Source organism: Narcine bancroftii, chromosome 12, assembly GCF_036971445.1.
Source record: "Narcine bancroftii isolate sNarBan1 chromosome 12, sNarBan1.hap1, whole genome shotgun sequence".
NCBI classification, from domain to species: domain Eukaryota; kingdom Metazoa; phylum Chordata; class Chondrichthyes; order Torpediniformes; family Narcinidae; genus Narcine; species Narcine bancroftii.
Window position 1 is genome coordinate 33284353 of NC_091480.1, and position 25346 is coordinate 33309698.

The 25346-nt window shown below is 43.2% G+C and overlaps 2 long non-coding RNA genes across 2 annotated transcripts; both read left to right on the top strand.

Moving 5' to 3' along the window:
* Positions 1–2690: 2690 nt before the first annotated feature.
* On the top strand, positions 2691–14120 carry LOC138746706 (uncharacterized). Its single transcript, XR_011347051.1, has 3 exons — positions 2691–2805; positions 3845–3957; positions 14017–14120. It is a non-coding gene; the product is annotated as an uncharacterized lncRNA (long non-coding RNA).
* Positions 14121–15306: 1186 nt separating this feature from the next.
* Positions 15307–24245, top strand: LOC138747050 (uncharacterized). The gene is made up of 3 exons (XR_011347285.1): positions 15307–15400; positions 20848–20957; positions 23702–24245. It is a non-coding gene; the product is annotated as an uncharacterized lncRNA (long non-coding RNA).
* The last annotated feature ends 1101 nt before the right edge of the window (positions 24246–25346 follow it).

Genomic DNA, 25346 nt, shown 5'->3' on the forward strand with positions numbered 1-25346 from the left:
CGTGTCAATGTGCTGTAGGCTTTGAGCTGAACAGGATTTGAATGGATGTATGGCTTCATCTTCATTGCCCTGATGTCGCACTCACATATCAAACTGACCTTTGCCCCTGTGTCCAGCTTGAAAGGAATATCTGCTCCATTTGCATGCAATGACACAGACCACTTGTCCTGCTTGACTCTGATCATGCTTGGCTGTGCAGCATCTATTGGTTTAAAACCTTCTTTCACTGCATGCCAATGAAGAATGCATCACTGAGAGCAGTTTCTTCTATAGTGTGTGCACTTTCACTTCCTTTTTTTCCCCTTTGGAAAAACATTGCTTTGCATAGACAGCCTTTTTCATAGGCTGGGCATTGTTTTGGTGCATGTTGAGTTCCACATTATTTGCAATTGAATTTGTCCATCTTTTTGTTGTTTCTTATGTCTCGTTTTTTTTTTGTTTATGTGTGAGGACACACATTGTGCCTATGGGTATGCCTTCATTTTCACTGGCTTTTGCACTCTCTCTGAAGATTTTTGCATGCTGCAGAGCTAATACACAGGTGAGGCATATCTTCACAGTTCCTACTAAGGTAAGCTCAGTCTCTCGTAGCAACCTCTCTCTCACTTTCTTACCAATAATCCCAAATACAATTTGATCATGGATCATTGAATCTTGCCACGACCCAAAATTGCATGTTTTTGCTTTAAATTTCCAGTCCATTAAAAAAGTTTTGAAGTTCTCTCCCTGCAGCTGTGTGTGTGCGTGAAACATGTACCTTTTGAATGTTTCATTAACAGTGTTCATCAAACATCTTGATAATTGTCAAACTTGCCCCAGTCTTCTGCCTCGGCAAAAACGAATCTGTTGAAAACCTCTAATGCTTGAGGTTCCGCCACGGTATGTAGCATTGCAATCAGGGCTGCTATTGAGTCTAACAGCTTGCAGATACAGCGTGAACCATTGTTTGAACCATGGCCATTCCTGGTTGATATTTCCAGTCCAATTTACAGCATCAGGAGCCTTGACACTTTATTCTGCTGCTATTGACTGATTCTAACTCTGCACACTCCTGGTGTTTCTTCCACTCTTGGTACCATGTGATGTTTCTTTTATTGTAATAAAGAAACTTGGGTTCTTTTAAAATAACTATATTTTATTAGCTAAAGTACACACATGACCGTGTGGAGGCATCCATCTTGAATCCAACCCAAACTACAACCTCTAGTGGTCAGAAGGATCACTAGCACTCTGTCACTACACAGGGAAATGTGAAAACTCTATGTAAGCAAAAGCCTACATAGATTAAACTCTGCTCATTGGAGTTGTGAGTCAACAGTGCCCGAACTGTTAAGATGCTCTGTCATCCAGCTTTTTAGCCTTTTGCTCACCTCTGTAAAATCTCCCTGTCGGGTCACATCTCTTTTATGAGATATCATATCAGTACCCCTGTGGACCAAGATCTCTGGCCATTCACCCTCTCCCTCCAGAATGTTTGACAGGTGCTCAGTGATATCTTTGGTCCTGGGTCCAAGGACATAATTCAGCTCCCAGAAGTTACCCAAAAATACCTGTCTACTGTCCCAACTATAGAATCTCTGATAACTGTTGTTGTCTTAATTTTGTCTCTTCCTTCCAGCTGGGATGGGGGTCATAGTTCTGGCTGAAATCCTGAGGTGATATCTCTCCCCATTGGTATTTAGAACCCAGTATCGACTAGGAAGCAAGATGCTCTGGAGGTCTTCAGAATCACCTGCCTGTTCTCTTGCCTGTCTATCAGTTACCCTTTATCAATCCGTCAACCCTCCTGAGCTGGGTGGTGATGACCTCCTGAAATGTGCAATCCGACCACAGCTATGGCTCAAAAAAACTTGGAGCTTGAACTCCTCCACCTGATGACACCTTGTTCATCGGTGGTTGCCTAGGCCACAGGAAGTATTGTAGAGTAGCCATATGTTGTGGAATGTGCCTACCTGAGGTGTGAGGTGATTTGCCATGCCTTTTCCTGCCTTGATTGACATGCTGAACAGAGGCCAAGAATTTTTGTATGCTTCTGGTGAATGAAAGATTCTTTCCTTTGACACTAGTGGAGGGATTATGAAAATAGTTGTGTGGGAGTGCTGGCCAGAAGTCAAGGGTTTAATAGAACCTCTACACATCACTGCTACTGTGTTATTTGGATGAGACAAAAGTTTTGAAGAAGTGCCACTTGCTTTGATTAAGCCAGCTAGAAATTGCACCCATCACGTTGGCAGCTCCTTTGCTCTTGCATTAAGTTGAAGGTGAACCTTCACAATGGTGTGGGGGAGCCAAACCTGTCTTACAAATAGAACAGTTGGTTTGACTAGGTGTGTTCAAGTTTATAGATGTTTATTGGGAAGAGATCTAAAAAAATTAATACTTGGATAGCAAACAACACTAGTAGTAAGAAAAGATGCTGGAGTACATAAAAAGTGAAAGTAATCTGGTAGTGGTCAGGGTGGCATACCAATAGAAGAACAATTGACACCAACAGGTCAAGTGGCTTGAATGGGCAACATTTGTAATATGAATGTACTGGTAAAAAATCAAAGTAACATTCACCCTTGAGTATTGAAACAGTTTTTTGGCCCAGAGATGCTATTGCAAAACTGGACAATTTCAGTATCACAGTTCAGAACAGAGGCAGGAGTCGTTGTGTGGTTACATTGTGAGGAAATGTTTTGAATATTTGCATACCACTCCTTGAGTTCCTCACTCAGAGCTCCAATTAATGCCGGAAGGTTTCTCATCTTACTAAAGGTTGCTTTAATTGCCTGACACACCCCAGCATTATGTTAGACCAAGGTCAGACTTGTTTCAATCTGTGCCAACAGCACCATAAAGAAGCAATATTTAACTTCAGACGGATTGTAATTTGATTTTTACTGCTTTCCTGTTGCAATCTATATTTGCTCTATGTTATTAAATCTGACGGTTAAAAATGTTTAATTGGTGGGGAGAAAATGGCACTGTATATGTGTGAAAAGGAAAAAGTGTATACCATGGTTAATGTGATTTATGGTGTGAAAAATAAAAAAATAAAAAAAAAAATGTTTAATTTACATGATTATTCAAATGTTAAATCCCCACCCCCCCCCCCCCCCCCCCGCCCCAGGCTGTATATTTGACATCAATGGCCTCCTCACAGACCTAACTGATGGTTCATTGTCACTGGTGACACTACTGCCCAATCCTCATCACTTACTACCTGGTGATTTTGTCGAACTTCAGCACCTCGCTCTGTGTATCAGGTACACAGCTGAAGTGCAAAGGCTAATTCCTTGTTGTTCCAGATAGTATTCTAAAGGGCAAATTGCAAACATGAGCCTGAGACCAGCTTCTAGAAAATCAAGTCCATGCCAGTTCTCTGTGGAACAACCCAGTCCTGCATCATGCCCTCTATCCACACAGGCCTGTGAGTTTATTGCCCTCTGGTGCCCATTGAATTTCCTTTTGAAATCATCGATCATTTCCACTTCGAACACACTCATCAACCAGTGTGCTCCAGTTCATCACTACACTTTGCATTAAAAAAGTCCTACTTCATGGTTCTCCACTTCCCAAAACCCCACCCAAAGCCTCAATCTGTGTGGTCCAGGCTTTGTATTGGTAGTCATTTGGCCCTCTTTATTCAACTGACCTAAACTTGTCACGTTATTGCAATCTTCTTTCAAATTTCCACTTGTAGAAGCAGATAAAGATTCATGCAGAGTTGGTATTGAAACAATGGGATTTTTTAAAAAAAAAACTGATGCTGATCTCCTGAGTATGTTCTTGGTACAGATTTTATTCTCTCATGATTACAGGAACTTGGTTAATCTATCTTTTTCTGTTTTGATTACAGAATAGGAATTGCAATGAGCGAGGTACAGTCAAGATAAAAGTTTGATTGCACAACAAACAGATGCTTAACTTGGTTAACAATGAGTAAAGGCTAATTCCTTGTTGTTCCAGATGGTAAGTTTCTGTTACAACAATGGGTTCATGCTATGAATGTAACTTAATATAAATTCAATTTCCTATTGCAGCAAAGGGTGCAAGCTCTAACATAATGTTCCTGAAATTTGGTGTCGTCACTGCTCTATTCCATAGCTCTACACATGGCCCTGCCTTCGGTTCCTGTTTCTACATTAGTACAATCCGAATCCCTCTTTTCTTATTATAGTCCTCAATATCCTACAACACCTCACAACCTCATTTGCTCAATTAAAATTCTCCATCTGATCCTTGCATCTGAAATCTTTCATCCCAGGACCATTCCTGTAAACCTCCTCTGCACCTTCACAAGGATCTGGGTGGCACAGTAGATCAGCGGCCTCGCAACTCCAGTGGCTCAGGTTCATTCCTGATCTCTGTTGCTGCCCTACATGGAGTTTGCATGCTCTTTCTGCCACCACATCGGTTTTTCCATGGGTGCACCAGTTTCCTCTCACATCCCAATGATGGTTGATGGTAATTTCTCCTTGCAAGTGGGAGCATTGCAGAATCTGGAGGGTGTTCACGGGAGGGTGGAGAGAATAGAACTAGATTGACACAGGATTAGAGTAAATAGGTGCTTGATTGTTGATTCAAGATACAAAATTATTTTATTGTCATGTAATAAAACAGAAAATGTGATATTACACAAAATCTACCATAAGGCAGACAAAAATTTCCCATCAGCAGAAATTTTCTGGTGCTCCTTTACAGTGAGCAAAAGAGAAGCAAAAGAGAGTCACTGAGTCTCCACGGATTTGCCTCCAGTGGTCCCGCAGCCTTCAGTCCAAACCGTCAGCCACCTAAACTCCAGATCCCCAACCTATAACATGATTAGGCAGCCCTCTCACATCTCTGATACCTGGTACCCCTTCTGCTCATCTCGTGCCAGTCTCTAGCAGTCCACAGGCTGATGCAAATCCCTTAACTGCCGGCGCCAGCAGCCCACGGCCTGCGAGGGTCCTTGCCTTGAGTCACCAGCCTCAGAGTCCCTTGCTGGTACACTGCCGTGGTCACCGTCCCATGGGTAGGCCCCTCTGCTTCTCCTTCTCAAATGGGGTGGGGGGGGAGGGTTACCTTGTTTCCTGATGTCCTGCACCAGTCCTCTGCTTCCCTGGAGTCTGTAAATGCTCATGGCTGCTGCCGAACATAGGCATCAGCAGCTTGGGCCCAGACCCCTCAGTCGCAGGATTTAAAAATAACACCCCCGTCGTCTCCTTTAGCAGGCCGTTTAAATCCGGTATGGAGCAGATTGCAGTTGGACTGGACAGTTGGAACTCTGTGTCTTCACTCTCTGCTCTCCACAGTTGGATCCTGCAGCGCCACCATTTTTTAAAATCGGCAAGGACACAGCAGGCTAATGGATTGTTTGCATGCTGGGTGACAATACAATGACCTTCACAACATTTCTAAAGCATTTTCAAATCTGAGTTTTATAAATTCTCAGCATAAATTCCTTGCTCTTCAATCAATACCTTCATTTAGGAAGCTGACCACTTTCTCAATATCTCCTCCTCTCTTCAAAGATCAATGCATCAAAAGCCTCAGGGCAGCATATTCCTACACACCCTTTAAAATTGTGCCATTAAATCTATATTGTTTCTTCCCAACCCTTCTGCCCAATTTGTGATAGTACTCCATAACTAAATTAATTCTCTCCCAATGCCTGTTATATATTTTTTTAACCTAATTATTGCTTCTGAAACCTTGCTCATCATTCATATTGAACTGACCTCCCTGCCTTTACTCAGTAGGTGTTTTACACTTGTTTTTGAAAAAGTGGAGTTACATTTGTCTCTTTCCATTCCTGTGGCTGCTCTCTGGTAAGCAGGGAAGATGAGGGGTTATGTAATTTTTTTTTTTATTTTTGCTGTCGTCACTCCCACATGCCTTAACAACCTGAAATGGAAACCATCCAGACCACAGACATCCACCATTGACAGAAGGACTTGTCCCATGGTCCCCTTCGATTCTTTTCATACTGCATGGTTGAGTATAATGTTACTCAGACAAGGGGGATAAGGGAATCATCATCATTTATTGTGGTAGCCAACCATCAACATAATCTGGCATGGTTCATGCAATGATTAGATTGTTCACCGAATGACATTTTCGTAAGATTATACTGACCTCACTAATCTTGAATTAACTTTTGAACTGAGTCACAAAGCAAAATGCACAAACCGTAGTCCTGTCCATCAGTTTTCCTGTTACCTCATGTTACTACCTCACATCCTCTCCCTTGGTAAACCTTGATATGTAGTAATCATTTCAGTCCTGCCCTGTGCCTCTAAACATATAATTTCCTTTGTCTGCCTCTTAATACCCTTTCCCTTCATGTGATGTAAGATTTGCAGGTTATCTCGTATCACAACTGCCATTCCAAACTCACAATTTATTTTCCAATCTTTCTTCCTTCCTCACTTCCATTCTCTACTTGTTGTATTTAGCATTGTTCATGCATCATACACTCTGTTTTTGTCTTAAAAAGCTTGACAATATGCTAGTTCTGGAAAGGCAGGGTCTGCCAAATGTGCTGGGCCGGAAACTGCTCCTGGTTGATGATGCAGGGTAACCTATTGCCCTGTGCTGAGGAGCTGTTGAGACCATTGTCCATCACGGTGGCACATCCCCGTTCACAACTCACACTGTCACTCGTTATCCCATGAGAAGAATTTGGACTGGTACAGAGTTGGGAGAGGTATGGAAGGCGGGGTGCAGGTCAGCGGGACTAGGCAAAAAATAATGGGTTGGCACCGACTGCAAGGGCTGAAGGGGCCTGTTTCTGTGTTATAATGTTATGTAATCAAATCTTCAAGGCTTTTCCTAATGTCCATAATGTATTCTTCTGGTCTCTTGGCTTAATTGACCCTTGAAGGTGCAGCTATCTTGCATCATGGCACACATGTCAAAACCTCCTTTCCTTGATGAGTGTCAGGATGCTTGGTGGCTTTGGTTTTAGGAAGTCTGCCGGAGTCAGGAAACCTCCTTACACAGGATGAACGGAAGATCCTGCAGGTGCCGAAGATGGAAGAGGCCAGCCATGGTTTTCGACAGCTGAATGCCGTCCACGTTTCCCTGGGATGCAGGAAAATGCTAAGAATGCAGATCTTGCCAATCACCGCCTCAGACCCGATGAGAGGTTTGAAGACCAAAGAGACTGCAGATGCTGGAATCCAGAATCAAAAGCAGAATGTTGGAAGGGGCAATCAGGAGGCAAAAGGTGCAATCATCTTTTTGGCTGAAACCCTGTGTCAGGTCTGAGGGGGGGGGAAGGAAAGATTGCCAGTAACATGCAGTGCGAGGTGTGGATGTAGGGAGATGGAGAGGCAGCTGATAGATGGAACTAAACGGGGAGAGGATGGCAGTCAGATGGAACTGGAAGGGGGTGGGGGGTGGGATTTGGTGGTGAAGTTGTTTGCATGTAATTTTAACTCCCAGTCCCACTTCCCACACCAACCTGTCTGTCCTCAACATTCTTCGTTGCTTTGGAAAAGGACGAGTACAAATTGGAAGAGTGACATCTTGGGTAGCCTCCAACCGCCTGGTTGAATTTCTCCATTTCAGTTAACTCTCATCCCTGGTATTACCCCCTCACACACACTTGTGTGTCCTCCCAATTTTCTTCTCCCTTTGCCTTCCCCATCCCTTACTCCACTTGGTTGCATCTGTCGATCATCCCCTCCCCATTTGGTTCTTCCTATCACCTGCTAATTTCTATCCCACCCTTATGTACTGTTACACACTGGCAATCTTTCCTGTTCCCTCTCAGTCCTGACGCAGTTATAAGCTGAAGAATCAACCTGCACCTTTTCTACCGCTGATGCGGCCTGATATTTCAGCCTTCTGGGTTTTGACCGAGGATAGATTTGTTGTTCTTCCATGCCAAGTTTGTTAAAACAGATAAAAAATAGCGGCTGCCTTTCCAACATGCATATCGAGTTTGGACTCGAGAAATGCTGTTGGTCACGGTGGACCCCAAATAACAAATGTGACTGAGGCAAAAACTGCTGAAAACAGTCAGCAGGTCAGGAGGCATCTAATGAGAAAAGGAACAGTAAAAATCTGCCAGTCTTCTTGGGGAAAATAGGCTGACTGTTTCCAGTAAATGATTTTGCCTCTGAGAGGGAACATGGTGCATACATGGGAAAGGCTGTTCACTAACTGTTAAACCAGAGCAGTGTGGTCAATGTAAGAGGGGTTCTTTAATCAGAACTTGCCACAATTTCATTCTCAACAGATCGTCGAGGTAGTTGAATGCGACATGGGCCCAGAGAGAAAGTGTAAATCAGGCTACAAAATTATACGTAATTACACATAAGCAGTGGCCAAAATATACCCTTTCATCCGATTAAAGCTATCAGGAAAAGATGTCATCAAACATAGTGACTGATTAAAAATAAAAAAATTTAAAAAAAAACAAAACATAGTGACTGATTAATACAAGCAATAAATACTAACAACGCCTCACAAAAGAAGTTTCCTATCACTGACTTCCTCGCCACCTTGTTTTAGAAGTGTAATATCCATGGTATTTTCCACTCCATTCTTTATCAGCCCACAAACATTTAACTGAGCAGGTACAAATACAAGGTGCGGTTATTATTTTCACTGATGGCATTAAAGCAAAGGTCAGCAAACGCCTTGAGGATTCATTCACCTCCAGTTTACTAGGTCACATGGGGATCAGTCAAGACAGAGATCAGAATGTCCTCCTGGTCACCTCAGCTCCAAGTGCAGTCTTCATGGAGTCTGCACTTTCTCCCTGTGACAGGAGACCTTGCCAAAGGTGTCTATGGGGGGTGGGGTGGGATAGATGAATCCATAGCACATGCAAAGGCAAAGCATCCCTTTTGCAGCACTGGAGACGGGCCCATCCAACTCCTGAAACCTCCAGAAATGAATATTTTTCTTAAGAGTGGGGTTAATTTTATAGAACTCACTAAATGTAAGTAAAAAAGCTGGAGAAACTCAACAGGTCAAGCAAAGGTAAAAAATACAGAACCAATGTTTTGGGCTAAAGCCCTTCATCAAGGCATAGAAAAATGTTGGCAGGTGTCTGAACAAAAGAGTAAGGGGGAGGAGGACGTGACAGGTGGAGAAGGGAGGGACAGCGATGATCAGGGGGAGGAGGAATGGCTGGGTAAATAGAGGGGGAAGGGGGAGGAGAACTAGAAAGGGGAAGGGAAGGGGGAGGGGAAGTGGAGAGCAGGTCAGCAGAAACCAGAAAAGTCGATGTTAATGCCCTCTGGATGGAGAGTTCCCAGACGGAAAATCAGGTGGTGTTCCTCCAATTTATGGGTGGTCTTGGTGGGATAGTACATAAGGCCATGGACAGACATGTGAGTGTGGGAGTGTGACACAGAACTGGAATGGTTGGTTACTGGGAGGTCTCTGTCACTGGTGCGGAAGAAGAGACGGTGCTCAGTGAAGTGTCTGCATCCAGTCTCTCCAATGTACCTGTGTGATTTATGTTAACAAGAACAAGATGTATAAGCTGCCACAGATTGCTCTCCACGTTTGCCCCATATTTAGAATTTAATAGGTTACAGGAAGAAGGTTATATCACTGTGTAGCTGTGTTTCAACTCAAAATACCGGCCTCACAAGAGGAGACAATTGTAACCTTTTATCCATCTCCAAAATTTTAAAATCATTACGCTCACCAATATAAATATAAATGTCTCTATTCTAAAGTGTATCACTATTTAAAGTATAATTTCAAAGATTAAAGTTCAAATTTATCGACACATGCATGGTATCACAAACAACATTGAGATTCTTTTTCCTGTGGGCCAGGCAGAATTTCTGATTATCAGCAGTGCAAAGAAAAATGTACTTAAAAAAGATACGTATACAAAAGAGAAATGTAAATAAGAAGAAAGTGCAAATAAACTGTGCAATACAGAAAATACATATTCAATAGTAAATCATGAGAAAAGAGTCCCTAAATGAGCCAGTTATTGAAGAGTCTGATGATAGAGAGTTAGCAGCTGGTCCTGAACCTGGTGGTGTGAGTCTTCTGGCATCTAGACCTCTTACCTGAGGTCAGCAGCAAAAATAGAGTGTGCGCTGGGTGCTAATTGCTGCTTTCTGACAGCAAAGTTCCATGTCGATTTCCTCGATAGTGGGGAGAGTTTTGCCTGTGATGCACTGGACTGTGCCCATTGCCTTTTGCAGGGCTTTTCAGTTCGAGGTCTGGAAAAACAACCAACTGAAAAACCTCACAAAGATAAGCGTATACAGAGCCGTTGTCATACCCACACTCCTGTTCGGCTCCGAATCATGGGTCCTCTACCGGCACCACCTACGGCTCCTAGAACGCTTCCACCAGCGTTGTCTCCGCTCCATCCTCAACATCCATTGGAGCGCTTTCATCCCTAACGTCGAAGTACTCGAGATGGCAGAGGTCGACAGCATCGAGTCCACGCTGCTGAAGATCCAGCTGCGCTGGGTGGGTCACGTCTCCAGAATGGAGGACCATTGCCTTCCCAAGATCGTGTTATATGGCGAGCTCTCCACTGGCCACCGTGACAGAGGTGCACCAAAGAAAAGGTACAAGGACTGTCTAAAGAAATCTCTTGGTGCCTGCCACATTGACCACCGCCAGTGGGCTGATAACGCCTCAAACCGTGCATCTTGGCGCCTCACAGTTTGGCGGGCAGCAACCTCCTTTGAAGAAGACCGCAGAGCCCACCTCACTGACAAAAGGCAAAGGAGGAAAAACCCAACACCCAACCCCAACCAACCAATTTTCCCCTGCAACCGCTGCAACCGTGTCTGCCTGTCCCGCATCGGACTTGTCAGCCACAAACGAGCTTGCAGCTGACGTGGACTTTTTACCCCCTCCATAAATCTTCGTCCGCGAAGTCAAGCCAAAGAAAGAAGATTGGTGCCTTCATACCAGGCTGTGATGCAGCCGGTCAGCGCACTTTCCAATAGACATCTGTTGATGTTTGCCAAGGTTTTTGATGTCATACCGCACCTTCGTAAACACCTGAGAAAGTGTAGGAGTTGACATACTTTCTTCAGTGTGACGTTCAAGGGTTAGGTTGAATTCCAAGATAGTGACTCCCAGGGATTTAAATTTGCTCACCCTCTCCACCTCTGATCCCCTAATGATTAATTGGATCGTACTTTGCCTTTCCCTTCCTGCAGTGTGCAATCAGCTCCTTGATTTTGGTGACATTGAGTGCAAAGTTGTTGGTGGTGCACCATTCAGCCGAGGTTTCAATCTCCCTCCTGTACACTGACTCATCACCCCTTTTTATACAACCCACTACCGTGGTATCATCAGTAAATTTGTAGACGGTGCTGTTGTTGTACTGGGCCCATAGTCATAGGTGTAAAGCAAGTAGAGAAGCGATTATTATTCCCCTAAGCTTCTGGAACTTCTTCCCACTCTACAAGCCTTCTTCTGCATCCTTCATTTCCTTGTTCTCTACCAGCAGAAGGGTATGTTTGTAAATTGTTCCAAAACAGGGAGAAGGGGAGACTTGTGTTTATTCAGCGTGCAGTTTCTTACAGCTGACTGTGTCTTATGAAGAGGTTTCAGTCTGTGCATTGTAATGCAGCCCATGATCTTTGGATCATCCTGATCTCTAATTCCAAGCTGAGCTACTGTCTCTCGGAAGTATCCTCCTCCCTTCCACTCCCCTCATGCAGTTGGAAGATTTTGTGGAGGATGTAATGGGTGCTGGCTTTGAGGGCCCAGAAACTTGAGGCTCCCTGCATGGGAGCATATTATAAGTCTGCTTCTGATAAGCCTGATGGACATATGAGTCTCAGCCAGCGTAGCTCCTGTCAGGGTTCATCACACGATCCTGTAATGGTCGTCCTGTCTCCAGGCGATCGTCCAATCACCTGTTGCTAATCTTTAAAAGCTACCGACACCAAGAATTACTCCACGATGAAGGCATTACAGCAGCTTCCTAGATACGGAGCATGAAGAAGAAAGATCATGTTCCTGTGGTCATATGCTGGCTGCGTGCTGAGTGATTGGAATCCTTCTCTGTTAAAGTTTGCAACCAGCTGGCACACAGATAACAACATATCTGTGGCCTACGGCCAGTTTTACACTTGAGAACCTTGCAACTCCGAGGGGGCCCAGAAACTCATCCATTGGGAATTTTCCAAATTCCCAGCTCAAGTGAACAATACACATCATCTGCTGAATGTGTATACACAGCAGAGATATGTTACATGGCTTGACTGGTTTGAGCCAGGCTGAGTGTTGTTGTCATTTGAATTCCTCAAGGGTAGTTTACAGATAAGCTTCCAGTTTACCACTGAACTCACATAACCTATCAGCCTGAAAATTCCTGTGGTCCTTCTCCATCAACAGGAAGAAAGCCTGCCTTCCAGTGACTGGAAACCCTCTGAAAGATCCCAGGGATGGGCTTATTTGAAAGGCCAGTGGCAAAGAAGCTATTGTGGAATCCCAATTCCATCTGCAACTGAATCGGGTAAAATTACACGGGGAAAACCTGAGGGAGAGTGTGCTTTCCAGTGAATCTTGGGCTTCCTCTCTTGACACATGTCTTTGAAGTGAGGAATAGAGAAACACTTGTATTTGTTTCCCACTGGACGTTAGTCCACTCTGAATACAGTCCAGGCTTTTGCTATATTCAGGGCTAAACTCAGGTGAAGACGGATTTCTTACTTTCCTGCTCAAGAATTTAGAGGCCCAGGAGGTCCTGAGCCTTATTCCACCAAAAGACCTTCCCTATCCCATTTCAGAGCCATTTCTCAACCTCTCCATTTCCTTCCCTGTTCCAGTTTCAATTCCTCCTCATTATTATGGAGTGTGCATTGGAAACGTTATAAATCTGTAGTAGTATCATTCTACGATCTTAGTTGCAAGCACTCCTGACCACTCTTTTTCCCTCCAGACTTAGCTATCCAAATCATTTTCCCTCTGTTCTAGTAGCCCGCCTTTATCATATTTATGTCTTTTTAACATTTTTTATCTTAATACTTCTTATCTGATCAAAGTTGATTAAAAGTTTCCCAATTTTACTTGTACTGTTTGCTCCAGGTTATTTCCCATAATGGGATCTTGTGGTGAATCCTCTCTTCTTCTTACACATTGACTAAGGAAGCAATCCTGTAAAAATTTTACAAACCGTTGCTTACATGTTACATCACAGAAGGAGGGCACCAAATGACCTGTCTGCATTATTAATATGCCACTTTTTTTCTTGCATTAACCGTAACTATGAATATTTATTTATTGATCTTCCCTTTATTTATTATCTCTTTCTGTGCTGGGGTAATTTATTGTATACCGTTGCTGTTGGTGCATCCTGTGCACCTGTTTGGCTGCAACAGTTAAGAATTTTGGTGCATCTGTGTATATGGGCAATAAACTCGTGATCAAAATCGTTATCATCTGCCTTACATGTACAGCCAGATGAAACAGCAATTCTCCAGACCATGAACACACATACACAATTCATAAGTACATAATAATCACATATATACATAAATATACACAGGTGTGCAGTTCTGGCCCCCAAATTATAGGAAGGGTATCAATAAGGTGGAGAGGGTGCAGAGGAGATTTACTAAAATGTTGCTGGGATTGCAGTATCTAGAATACAAAGAAAGGTTGAGTAGACGGGGTCTTTATTCATTGGAGCGTAGAAGGTTGAGGGGCGATTTGATAGAGGTATTTAAAATTATGAGGGGGATAGAGAGGGTAGAGGTGAATAGGCTCTTCCCCTTGAGGGTTGGTGAGATTGGAACGAGGGGTCATGTAAAGGGCTAGGGGGCAAAAGTTTAGGAGTAACATGAGGGGAAACTTCTTCACTCAGAGAGTGGTGTCTGAGTGGAATGACCTTCCACTTAGCAGGGTCAATTTTGTAATTTAAGAGAAAGTTGGATGAGGAGGGGATACACTGAAACAAACCATTAACGTACACAGCTGAAAACAGACTGGGCATGAAGAATGTTTGAAGCATTGAAATAAAATTAATTGCTGGATGGTGGGGATGCTAAATGACAGGGTCATCAATTTCATTTGTTCATGTGATCGCTACAGAGACTGTGAGCGTAGTTGAGTCAGCATCGTGAGAGGATGCTGTACTGCACTCTCAGCATCACCCAGCATCGTGAGAGAGTAGCGCACCCGCATATCGCAAGCGCAGGAACACATCGGAATTCAAAAGTACGGATTCAAACCATCTTAACTTCAAAAAATCGTAAGCCAGACTATCATAAGAAGGGGACCACCTATAATTTAAAATAAATATACCATATCTAAATACTTTGGAATGGTTTACTCGGTTACAGGATACCATTCCATCAATCTCACAGCCTGTAGTAAGAAACTATTTCCCTGCCTGGTTCTGATTTTAATGTTCCTGTATCACTTCCTGAATGGCAGTTGGCCAAAGGTACTGTGTGCTGGATGCAAAGTTTCCTCGATGATTCTTTGAGCCCTATTTAAGCCACATTCCTGGTAAATGTTATCAATAGGGGAAAGGGAGATCCCAGTGATTTTCTCAACTGTTTCGACCATCCCTTGTATTGTCTTCTGGTCCATACCACACAATGATGGTCAGACAGGATACTTTCAGTTGTGCTCCTCTAAGATATCGTCAAGGTGGGGACCAGTAGCCTTGCTCTCCTCAACCTCCTTAGGAAGTGTAGGAATTGTTGCTCCTTCCTGACTATTAAGGTGGGTCCAGGTTAGATTACCCATGACTCCATGGTCCTGACTCTGAGACAGCAGCTTTATCTACTGCACCACAATGCCACCTTCCACAGTGGGTTCCATTCTTTTCCCTTACCCCTACCTTCACGGTGTACTCTGCAATAAGCTGAGCTTTGACCTTTCCCACTTTCCCTTTACCATCACCAAGGCGCGGAAACATGGGACAATGCCATTTAGTGTGAGAGGTTAAGCAAAGAGGAAGTGCTCTGAGGACCAGCCCTGATCATGAAATTTGTGTGAAAAGAACTCTTTCCAAAGGCAACAATAGTTCTTCATGAAATATTTCCATCTGTAACAACTTAGCAGCCTATAATTTTGTCAACAAAATCTATCACCTCCGTTCATTTCACTTTTATCCATCCTGTAGTGTGACTGTGTTAGCTCCCCCCACCCCCACCACCACCCCTGTCATGTGTCACATGACAGTAAAAGCCTCAGAACTGTGGTAAATAAAATTGCCAAATCGGGTGTCATAATTATTATTGCAGAAGTCCCTTTGCAGGCAGGGCTCAGTGTTCACATTAAAGGGATGTTCAAGTAACATGTAATTTAAATAGCTGTAAATGGTTATAAGTAAACACGAGGTCAGAGTAATTCACTCATTAAACCAATCAGACTTGTTTTCAGTCTTTATTCCACAGCCCTGGAGAGGGTCCTGACCTGACTGTAAACAACACAAGCCTGACTCAGAGAGATGGCAGCAGAGCAGGTGAGGCATAAACGAGAACAGCTCCCTCTCATGGAGAAATCAATGGGGGCTTGGATTCTAGGCTCTGACTCATTCAGGCTGTGAGGGACACCTGTTTTGTGCTGCACATCCTTCTGCTGCTTGAGTACATTTGTGTTAATGTTCGGGTCAGGATGGGGAGGTGGAGATAGGGGTGTGTGTGCATGCACACTTAGAGCTGAAGTACGGTACTGACTGTCTTGGAAAGGCTGGGTAGGAATGGAGATTTTTTTAAATTAAATAACTCAGCCAGAAGTTAAGTTGCAGACCCGGGTAATAATCTCCAGCCCATTACCCAAGCCATGTAGAAATGATCAAACTAAACAGAAAGTTTGGTCAGCTAGTTCATGGGCCTCTGGTTCCTGGGAAAAGAGTGAATGTTCTGTTGAGAGAAATTAGGCTGAAATCAGGGTCCAGGCAAAATAGGTGATGTCTGCAGGAGATGAGCCTTTAAACAAAAAAAATTAGTTGGGGGGGGGGAAGAAGATATAAGTAAAATGAAAGCTATAAATTTAAACAGCAAAGTCAAAGCCTTGAGGAATTGATACAAAGCAGTATATGTCCCAAGCAAAGCCTGACGTCAGGGGTCTGGCCATCCAAACAACTTTGTGCCCTGCACTGATCTGGTTTCGAGATGACAGGTCCAACTTTTTCACCAGGTACCATCATTAATCCATTCAGCAAGGCCCTTGTCACAGGGGAAGCTACAACATGCCTTGCCTTCTAAACTGTTGAGAAAACCTATGAATGAAAGCAAAACCATGCTCCTTAGTGATCAAAGATGTTACAGTTTTGGGTGCTTCTGAATTGCTGTGACACTCAAAAGCAGACAATAATGATTGAAAATGAAATCAGCAAAACATTTCAAAAGGTTTTTAAAAGGAAAAATAAACAGTAAAAATACTTCTAAAAGAATTGAAAAACAGATCTGTAAAATCTCCATAAAAATAACTGAGCCTGTGGAAACTGCATTGGATCTGAACTGGGGCAGGCTCTTGGATCAGAATCTGTGAGATGTTTATTTTACATTTTAATTTGTATTTCAGAATCTGGGAATCAGCCTGAAAGCCCAGCATTTGTTACCCATGCCCTTGAGAAGGTGATGGTCTTTTTTAATGCCTGCAGTTCTTCTGATGAAGGTACTCCCAGGATGCTGTTGCAAGCAGTTCCAGGAGTGAAACCTAGCGGAAATGGTAGACTGGCAATACGTTTCCGAGTGGGTGACTTGGAAAGGAACCTGTGGTGATGGCATCCTTGTGTATTTGAAGCCCCTGTCTTTCTTGGTATGAAATGCCATAGGGTTTAGGAGGGTCTTTTGGAACAATCCACTGTCAAACTGCAGTGCATTTTGTAAAAGGTACACAGTCTCCTACACTGGTGCATTTTGTAAAAGGTACACTGGTGGTGATTGGAATAAATGCTTCGGGCGTAGATGAAGTGCCAATCTGGTGGCCTGCTTTGTACTGCAAGGTGCCAGGCTGCCCAGGGGTTGTTGCTGTTGCACTCATCCAACGAGTACTCAGCAAATTCGAGCTCTGCCATTGGATTCCATGCAGAGTTCGGTGACGGAGTGTGCGGATGGATTTGCTGGTAGTACACATGCAACGCACACATTTGGTTGTGTGTGTACCCGAGCAGTTGACTTGCCTGTAGTTCTAGGACAGCTATTTACCCAGAAACTCCGGCAATGCCTGTAGGTTTCAACCCATTTTGCCCTGAGGTCATAGTGAGTAAAGTCAAATTATGGCATTATGTTTCTCCTGAATTATGGGAAACGAAAGGAACTCTGTGGTGACCTGAAGAAGAGGAGGTGATCATTTGGAAAACCCTGAGGGGGCAAGTTTCTTTGGCAAGACACTGAAGTGGCTGATCAGAGGGAATCAGTTTGTGGGTGTCCGAGCGACTAATCTCTCTCTGAAACTGACAAGAGTCAAATAAAATTTGATGGTGTTCCCCCTCCACCATCAGACTCCTCAATGACAAACTCGATCAGGGACACATTTAAGGACTCTTACTTGTGCACTTTATTGATTTTTTTAAATCTGCATTGCACAGACACTTTATTTGCTTATATTGAGTGCAGTTTTTTACCAATAGGTGGTAATTCTACCTCACTCTGATATTGAATCTTAATTAAATACTGACAAGAGAACCTTCTTGCGCACCAGAGCATGGGGAAAATTCTTAAACGTTATTTCAGGTGAAACACTCTAGCCAGCCATTTCCTCTTATACGGACCACAAGAGTTTTCAACAGGCTGAACTTTGAACTCACAACCCATCTTCAAAATGGGGTTTCAACAAGCTGCCAGCTTGCCATGACTACAGAATCCTGTATAAGAATTGCCTGATACCGGTGAACTTGGAGGAGTGAGAAGTGAGATTGGACTATGAATCAAATAACTTTTCTGAACTTATGCACCATACCTACACGTGCACTTAGAATTAGAAGGGGGTTAAGTTTGGTTAATAGTAATAAGTTAAAGTTTGATCCTGTTTTTATGTTTAAAGAAAATTAAAAGAAACTTTTGGTGAATTTCTATTGCTGCTGGATTTTGGGGTTCTCTGGGCCCATAACACAGGGTGATAGAGCTCTGTGATTATTCTATAATGCCTGTTTCCAACGCAAAGCAGATTTGCTTCTGAACAGGAATCTCTTCCACTTGTTCAGAGTCCAGTTTGCTTATGACCACAAACAGATTTGGGTATACCTGTTCCATACTCAGCTTCATAGTGGGACTGCGTCATTTCCCCCTTGTATTTACCTGGACACTGGACGTGAGCATGGCTGATGGGAACAAGTCTATCCTTCCATCAAATTCTACATTAATCCTATCAGGAACCTGGGCATAAATCTACAGAATGAGAGCTGCACATAAACAGTGGCTGTGGTTGATTAGAGAAAGAAAAATCCTGAAAATGTCCAGTATCCGGTTGTGGCATTTGTTGGTGGTCTCAGGGCACCATTTCACAGCCTTACTGTGGCTACTGCTGTAATGTGATCCTTGCCAATCAATTAGTCCAGAACAGATAGCAATCTAACATTCACCACATTATCATCTTTCATTGATATTGGCTGGGGAACAGATATTGTCCAGGATACCAGGGAAAACTGCTGTGCTCTTCTTTTGAAGGATGCCATAATGCAGAAAATACTAGAATTGCTCAACAAATGAAAATTCGTTGATGGGGAAGGAAATATATGAACATTTCAAGTTGAAATCCAGCAGGTTCCAGGAAGGTAGGTTATTTAGAGGACGTGGGTTAAGAACTAGGTAATGGTATTCTGGACACTTTTACATATATGGGACAGGAATGTGGGCTAAGAATGCAATAGAACAGTCATCCAGAGACAATGGCTGTTTCAACAGAAAATAAAGCTCTGGCCAAGTATGTTGAGGGCAGGCAATGGGCAATCTTAGAGATGATGTGGATTTGTGACCAGAGCTCCCTCTCATCGAGTCACACAGCACAGAAATATTAGATCACAAATTATTCATCTGCACAAGTTCCATTTACCAGCACATGGACTACAGCCTTTCATGCCTTGGTGAGTCAAGTGCTCATCCAGATGCTTCCTAAATACATTAAACTACATCTGCAGGCAGTGAATTCCAGATTCCAGCTACCATCTGGTTGAAGCAATTCTTCCCCTTTACCCAAAATCCATTTGACTTTGACACCTCTATTATGGAGATCTAATCTACCCTGTGCAGTGAACTGGGATTCACTGGTAGGGTGTTGTGCTGATGGCTAGCCTTGCCTCCCAGCTCCGCCCCCATCTGTCCACATATAACCCTGGTTTCCCCACCTAAACCCAGAACCCTTCTGAAGACTACTGTTGAACCCTATCCTTAGTTATAAGCTAATAAAAGCGTTTGTTCTCCCTCCAGTCTTGAGAGCTTTTATTCTTGCTACACCCTGTTAGTGAACAATTTGCCTTAGTGGTCGGGAATAGGTTTCAGATTTATATTGTCAGAGAACATACATGATATCACATACAACCCTGAGATTCTTTTTCCTGCAGGTAAGGTAGAATTACCACTTATTGGTCATGCAAAAGAAAACTGTATATATATATATATGTAAAGAAATATAAACAAATTGGCTATACAGAGAAGAAGAAAAAAATAAAGTGCACAAGTCAGAGTCCTTAAATGAGTCCCTGATTGAGTTTGTTGTTGAGGAGTCTGATAAAGGAGGGGCAGCAGCTGTTCCTGAACCTGGTCGTGTGAGTCGCAAGAACAGAGTGTGCGCTCGGTGGTGAAAATCCTTGATGATTGCTGCTGCTCTTTGACGGCAGCGTTCCCCATAGATGTTATCGATGCTATGGAGGGTTTTGCCTGTGATGTGATGTGAATAGAGGTAACGGGCAGTGTTTGTCCTGGCATCAAAGACAACAGCCTTCCACTTATTCAATATCCAGTTGGACAAGCAGTCTGAGAACTTGGAGATGGTGGCAGGGCCAAATGACATAGCTGTGGGTGCTGTCAGTGTACATTTGGGGAAATGAGGCTGGACTTTCAGATGAGCTTGCCAAGGAACAGCTTGCAGATAAGACGTAGGAGGGGACATGGATCGATCCACACCAACTGCAGAAATAAAGGCTCACATACAATAGAAGGTGCTTCTCTGGCTATAGCTGGGTGGCAACAAAAGGAGCCAAGTGATCTTACTCCTAGCCAGGTGAATGAATGGAGAGGATATGGAGAAATATTGGGGCTTCAGTCAGTATTCTCCAGCATCAAACCTTCTTAACTGCGGAGAGAAGATTGGTGTCAGACCATCCGAGAACCTTGTCAACAACCTCATTTTTCTGCACCATAATGACCTGACAATCACGACATATGACGATCATCATGTCTCAATGCCCCTGGGCAAATATTTTGATTCTGAAAGTCATCCCTGATGGAAAACAATCTCTTTGTCAGCTCCTTGGCTTACAGTCATGCAAAACTAAAAGTGCATGGAGATAAAAGCAGCCAGCTGCATTTACTGAATTTCAAACACATTTCTTTTGGAATTGCGAAATGTTTTTCATTTGCTTTTGTACAAAGACCTTCCTGTGAAAATAAATAACTGGAAGGGTGGTTCCATGAGAGAACATGTGTTTACAAATTTGGAATTCATAGACTTGATGTCATAAATGCACTGTAAGAAATGTTTCTGTGATTATTCCCAGAGGATTACCCAAGTTCTGGTTTGTGATAACACTGCAGTAATAAGGACTTTTAAAATGTTTTTGTCCTGTGACACAATCCGGACGGCCTAATATTGACATCATGATTTACAGAATTGGAAAATATGGTTTATAATATTCTCCCATGAAAATGGAAAAATGGGCATAATTTCTCTTCCTTGTTTTGCCTATTGTCTCTGGAATTGTTGAGATTCTTTTCAATATTATGCCTTTTACCTCCGCACAAACAGGAAAAAAACCTGATTCAAAACAGGTGGTGTAGTCCCTATTTTCAACACAGGACCAGCTGAAAGATGAACTCTCGGGATATTCAGCTACATTCATTCATTCACTGTTTCTGGTGAGTTTGAAAAGAAAATTTCCTCTTCTTCCCCCTGAAGACTGGGGACAATCTGTATTATTACAGCCCATTTGATTAATTCTCCATTAACCACAAGCAAACATCTCCCACCCCTGTGCCATCCACCACCAAAAAGGACATTCATTTCAGATTCAAGTAAGTACTCCTCCAAGTCACAGGTTATTCTGGCTTGGAAATGTATCACTGTTCCTTAATCAGGCTTGAGTTTAAAATGGGTAATGTTACTGTGGAAATACCTTAATCAGATGACCTTCGAAGGGCCAAGAAAATGACTCATTGCCATCTTCTTAAGAAGAATCAAGGATGCGGAGCAGCGCACATCTGAGCAGGCAAACCGGCTCCGCATTGTTACGCAGCGGAGCAGCCGCGTCAAGATAGTGCCGCCAGATGTGTCTTCGTCCACGATTGAGTGGGCCGCGCACGCACACCCAGCTGCGCCGTGACATCACCGCCTGTGCGTGGGCGGGACTGATGGGCAGCCTTATAAGAAGCAGCGCGAGCTGTTTGAGTAAAACCATTGGAAGTGCAAGCGACATACAGTGTGCAGTCTCCTAATTCCACTTCCCCTTGTAGCTACCACTACAGATGAAGAATAAACTTCGGCCATGCTGAAGACACAAGGATTCCAAAACTTGAACAATACAGAAAAATTCTGTCACTGTCCTCTCCTTTCCAGAACCAAGGTCACTCCAGCTGGATTATTAAGCTTGAAACACTAGAACACATTTAGAGGCAAAGCTTCAAGACACTCATGGAAACATACGAGAGGGTCTTTCATTAAACTTGTGAATTAAATACTGCAGTACACTCATAGGCATATTTAGGGTATGGCAGCCAGGGCACATGCCCTGGCCACCACTTGAAGGGGGCGCCACTGTCCTCACCTTGCCTGTCCAATAGCAAACTCCTGAGCCCAACGCTGAACCTCGTCTTTCTTTCGACTCGTGCTCGTCACCTGCCGACCTGACTGCAGATCCTGCCCCCGCTGCTGCGCTCCCGAGTAAGCCCGACATCTAACTCCCAAGCCTGACACAACACCTGACTACCTTGCTGGTCCCAGCCCCGGCCGTCCGTCGCCTCCCCCCACCCCCCATCTAAATCCTGACGCCCAACCGCTGATCCTCACCACTGCCCCTCCCTCCACCACCCCATTTAGAAGATGCTGAGGGGGGGATCTCCGTCGAGGGGAGATGAGGGGTTGGCAGAGAGGACGAGGAGCATGTCGTGGCAAGTTAGGCAGCGAGGACAGGTAGGGAAGGTGAAGTGGATGGCATGGCGGCAGCGAGGGTTGGTGGTGGGGTGAAGGGTTGAAGTAAGTACATTTTTATAGGGGGGAGTTTCCTATTTTCCGAGGATATGCCACTGAGTTCACTCAATCTCTTCATCCAAATTATTAAGCATAGGCTACAAATAGTCGAGACTTAGCACAAAGATGATCCATCAATCCAACTCACTGTTTTCCATTAGTTAGCAATATAGCAATCCTTTAACTCTACCTGATCCCTACAACTCTATCATGAGCTCTTGTGTAGTGTGACAGAGTATTTAGAGGTGTTTAGGGAAGGATTGTTAGAGCAGGTTGCACACAAACATTTTAAAACACAGAATATTTGCAAGATTTTTGCAGAGTGCTTTTTCTAAAAAGAGCAACCAAGTTGCAGCATACAGCTAGCCTGGGAGAGCATGTAATTTTTGCAGGCAGAGAGAACAGTTTTGCTCTCAGAGAGGGAGGGTGTGAAACAGAGAGAAAGGAGACAGAAATCAGTTCCAGAAAGACAAAGCTGGCAAACTTTGGAAGGCTGCCTGGTCAAAGGAGAAGACAAACTGTCTGAAAGGTGATCTGAATGAAGGAGAATCATCTGGAGAACCCTGAAGGGGGAAAGTTTCGTCAGCAAGACTGATTAAACAGGAATTAGGTGTGGTTGTCCTGGAACAAAAGGAATCTCTCTCTCTCTCTGAAGACCAACAAGAGCCCTCCTGGGTGGTAACCATTTGCCTGTTAAGCACCAAAGACTGGTGAACTTTGTTAATGCTAACTTCTGTGCATGGTACAAGAATTGCCTGCAACCAGTGAGATTGGACTGTGATCCAAAGAACTTTTCTAATCTTAAATACACATTACACACACCTGTGCTTAGTATTAGAGGGGGGATTAAGTAGGTTAGGTAGGTTAAGTAAGTTGATAGCAATAAGTTAAAGTTTAATTCTGTTTTCTTGTTCAAATATACTTTTGTTTAAGTAACTCTGTGTTGTGGTGCATATCTATTGCTGCCAGTTTTTGGGGTCCTCTGGACTCCATAACAGTAGAAACATATGGCATCTCCATTAAAAGCATTCTGGAAATCTAATTATGTTACATCTATTGATAGTGGAATTTAACATAGCAACTTTCTAACTGAAACAACCTCTTGGATATGTTTTGTCTCTGGCAATAGAGTAGTTTGGTTTCAAACACATTACCCCAAAGAAATTAATGTTTGTAGTTCTTTTCCATGAGGTGCAATGGAATGGTCTTTTCCCCTCATTATTTCTCCCATGAAAGCCTTCAACACAAGGCAGTCGCTGGCTAGCAACATTGGCTGGCTGAGGAGGTGTAAAGGCACTTTTGCTTGTGTGGTACAAACATTAAATGGTTTTGTGGAGCTTAAACTATAAACTGTTTTCAAAGATCCTTCTCAACAAACAAATCATCTTATTTCCTTTCTTTTAATGTTCTTATTTAGACATACAGCATGGTAATAGACCCCAGCCCCCTGCCCAGGAGCCCATGATGCCCAAATACCCCAATTAACCTACCACTCCCGAAGGCAGTCACTTTTGAAGAGTGGGAGGAATCCAAGGCACCAGGAGGAAACCCACACAGACAAGGGGAGAACATACAGACTGCGCTGGATCCGAACCCTAGTCACTGGGGCTGTAAAAACGATGTGCTAACCATGTCACCCCTATTTTTGTTGCGCATTGTAATTTACTTTCAGTTTGAATGCACAAAGCAATTGTCTGGAATGTGACGTCCCTGAGCCATCCTTTTGCTATGGAAGGTCACATCTTCTGCTCAGATATTGTCACTTGCTACTTCGTTTGCATTTTCTCATACCTGCCTGCTACCCTCTTCAAGTAAAGGTACTTCAACGCTGTTGGTTAGGAATAGCACCGTGTAACTGTAATTTGAGTATTTCTCTCCAAGGTGTATTTGAATTATAGAAGACTTTATATCTAATTGCTATTTGAAATTGATACTTTGAATAAAAGCTGCATTACACATGACACACACGTTGATGTGGTCGAAGAGAAAAATGTCTGATAAATGTATATTAATTCATTCTAATGCCAGCTGAGGATAAGCGTTAAGGTATCAAATTCAGCACTGGCCCCTGTAAAATATATTCTCTGTCCAATCCTGATCATTCTGCCAGATGCAGCCTCCATCTTTCCTCTACTCAGGGACAAGGATGGTGATTCAGGACCATCTGGTGCACAGCAGCTCGAGCCGTCCGGCTGTTGGCAAAGATAACACCCCTATCATTTCTCCCCTCAGCCAAGTCTGCCTAGACCCCTCCACGTCCAAAGAATTTATGGACTTTGTCATTGTCCTCTCCAAAATAATTTCATAAGTTTCCTCCCAAATGATATTGAGTTCCTTTCTTTTATTTCATAATTAAAGTCAGAAATAACATCTGTGACTAGTTTTATTTTATTAATGCTCCCTTTGTAGTCTTCAACATAGTTGACTTTCACTTTACAGTGAAAGAAGAAAGTCTGCAGACACTGTGATTGCAGGAAATACACAAAAGTGCTGGAGAAACTCAGCAGGTCCCATCTATTTCCATTTATCAACTCAATTTTTTTTGCCATCTTTCTTTTATAGGCCTATAAAACCTTAAAACAATGACTTTCTAGTCCTGATGAATATGAAAACCAGAAGAATGAGACAAACATTTGTCATTTTACACTAGCTCAAAGTCAAAGTGAGTCCTGTGAAGGGAAATCCTATTTTTCATCAGATATTGTGTATTTAATGTTTGATGTAAGTCTTAACAGTAAGTCAGCTATGAGGGTAATTTTAACTTGTGCTATAAATGTATTATCCCTTATAAGCAGAAAGTACTGGACAAAATCCATTTCACCACTTGATTATAGTTTCCATATTTCAAATTTTCAATGTTTGAACATGAAGTATGGAGGGAAGCAAGTGCTGAGAAGATGCTTACATGAGGTTCCTCATAATCTTACTTAATTCCAATCTGTTCCAATTCACCTATCTTTGCAACAGGTCTTCTCAGGATGCCATCTTGTTGGCTCTACACAAAGCCCTGGAACACTTGGACAGTAAACATGCATACATCAGGATGCCTTTTATCAACTACG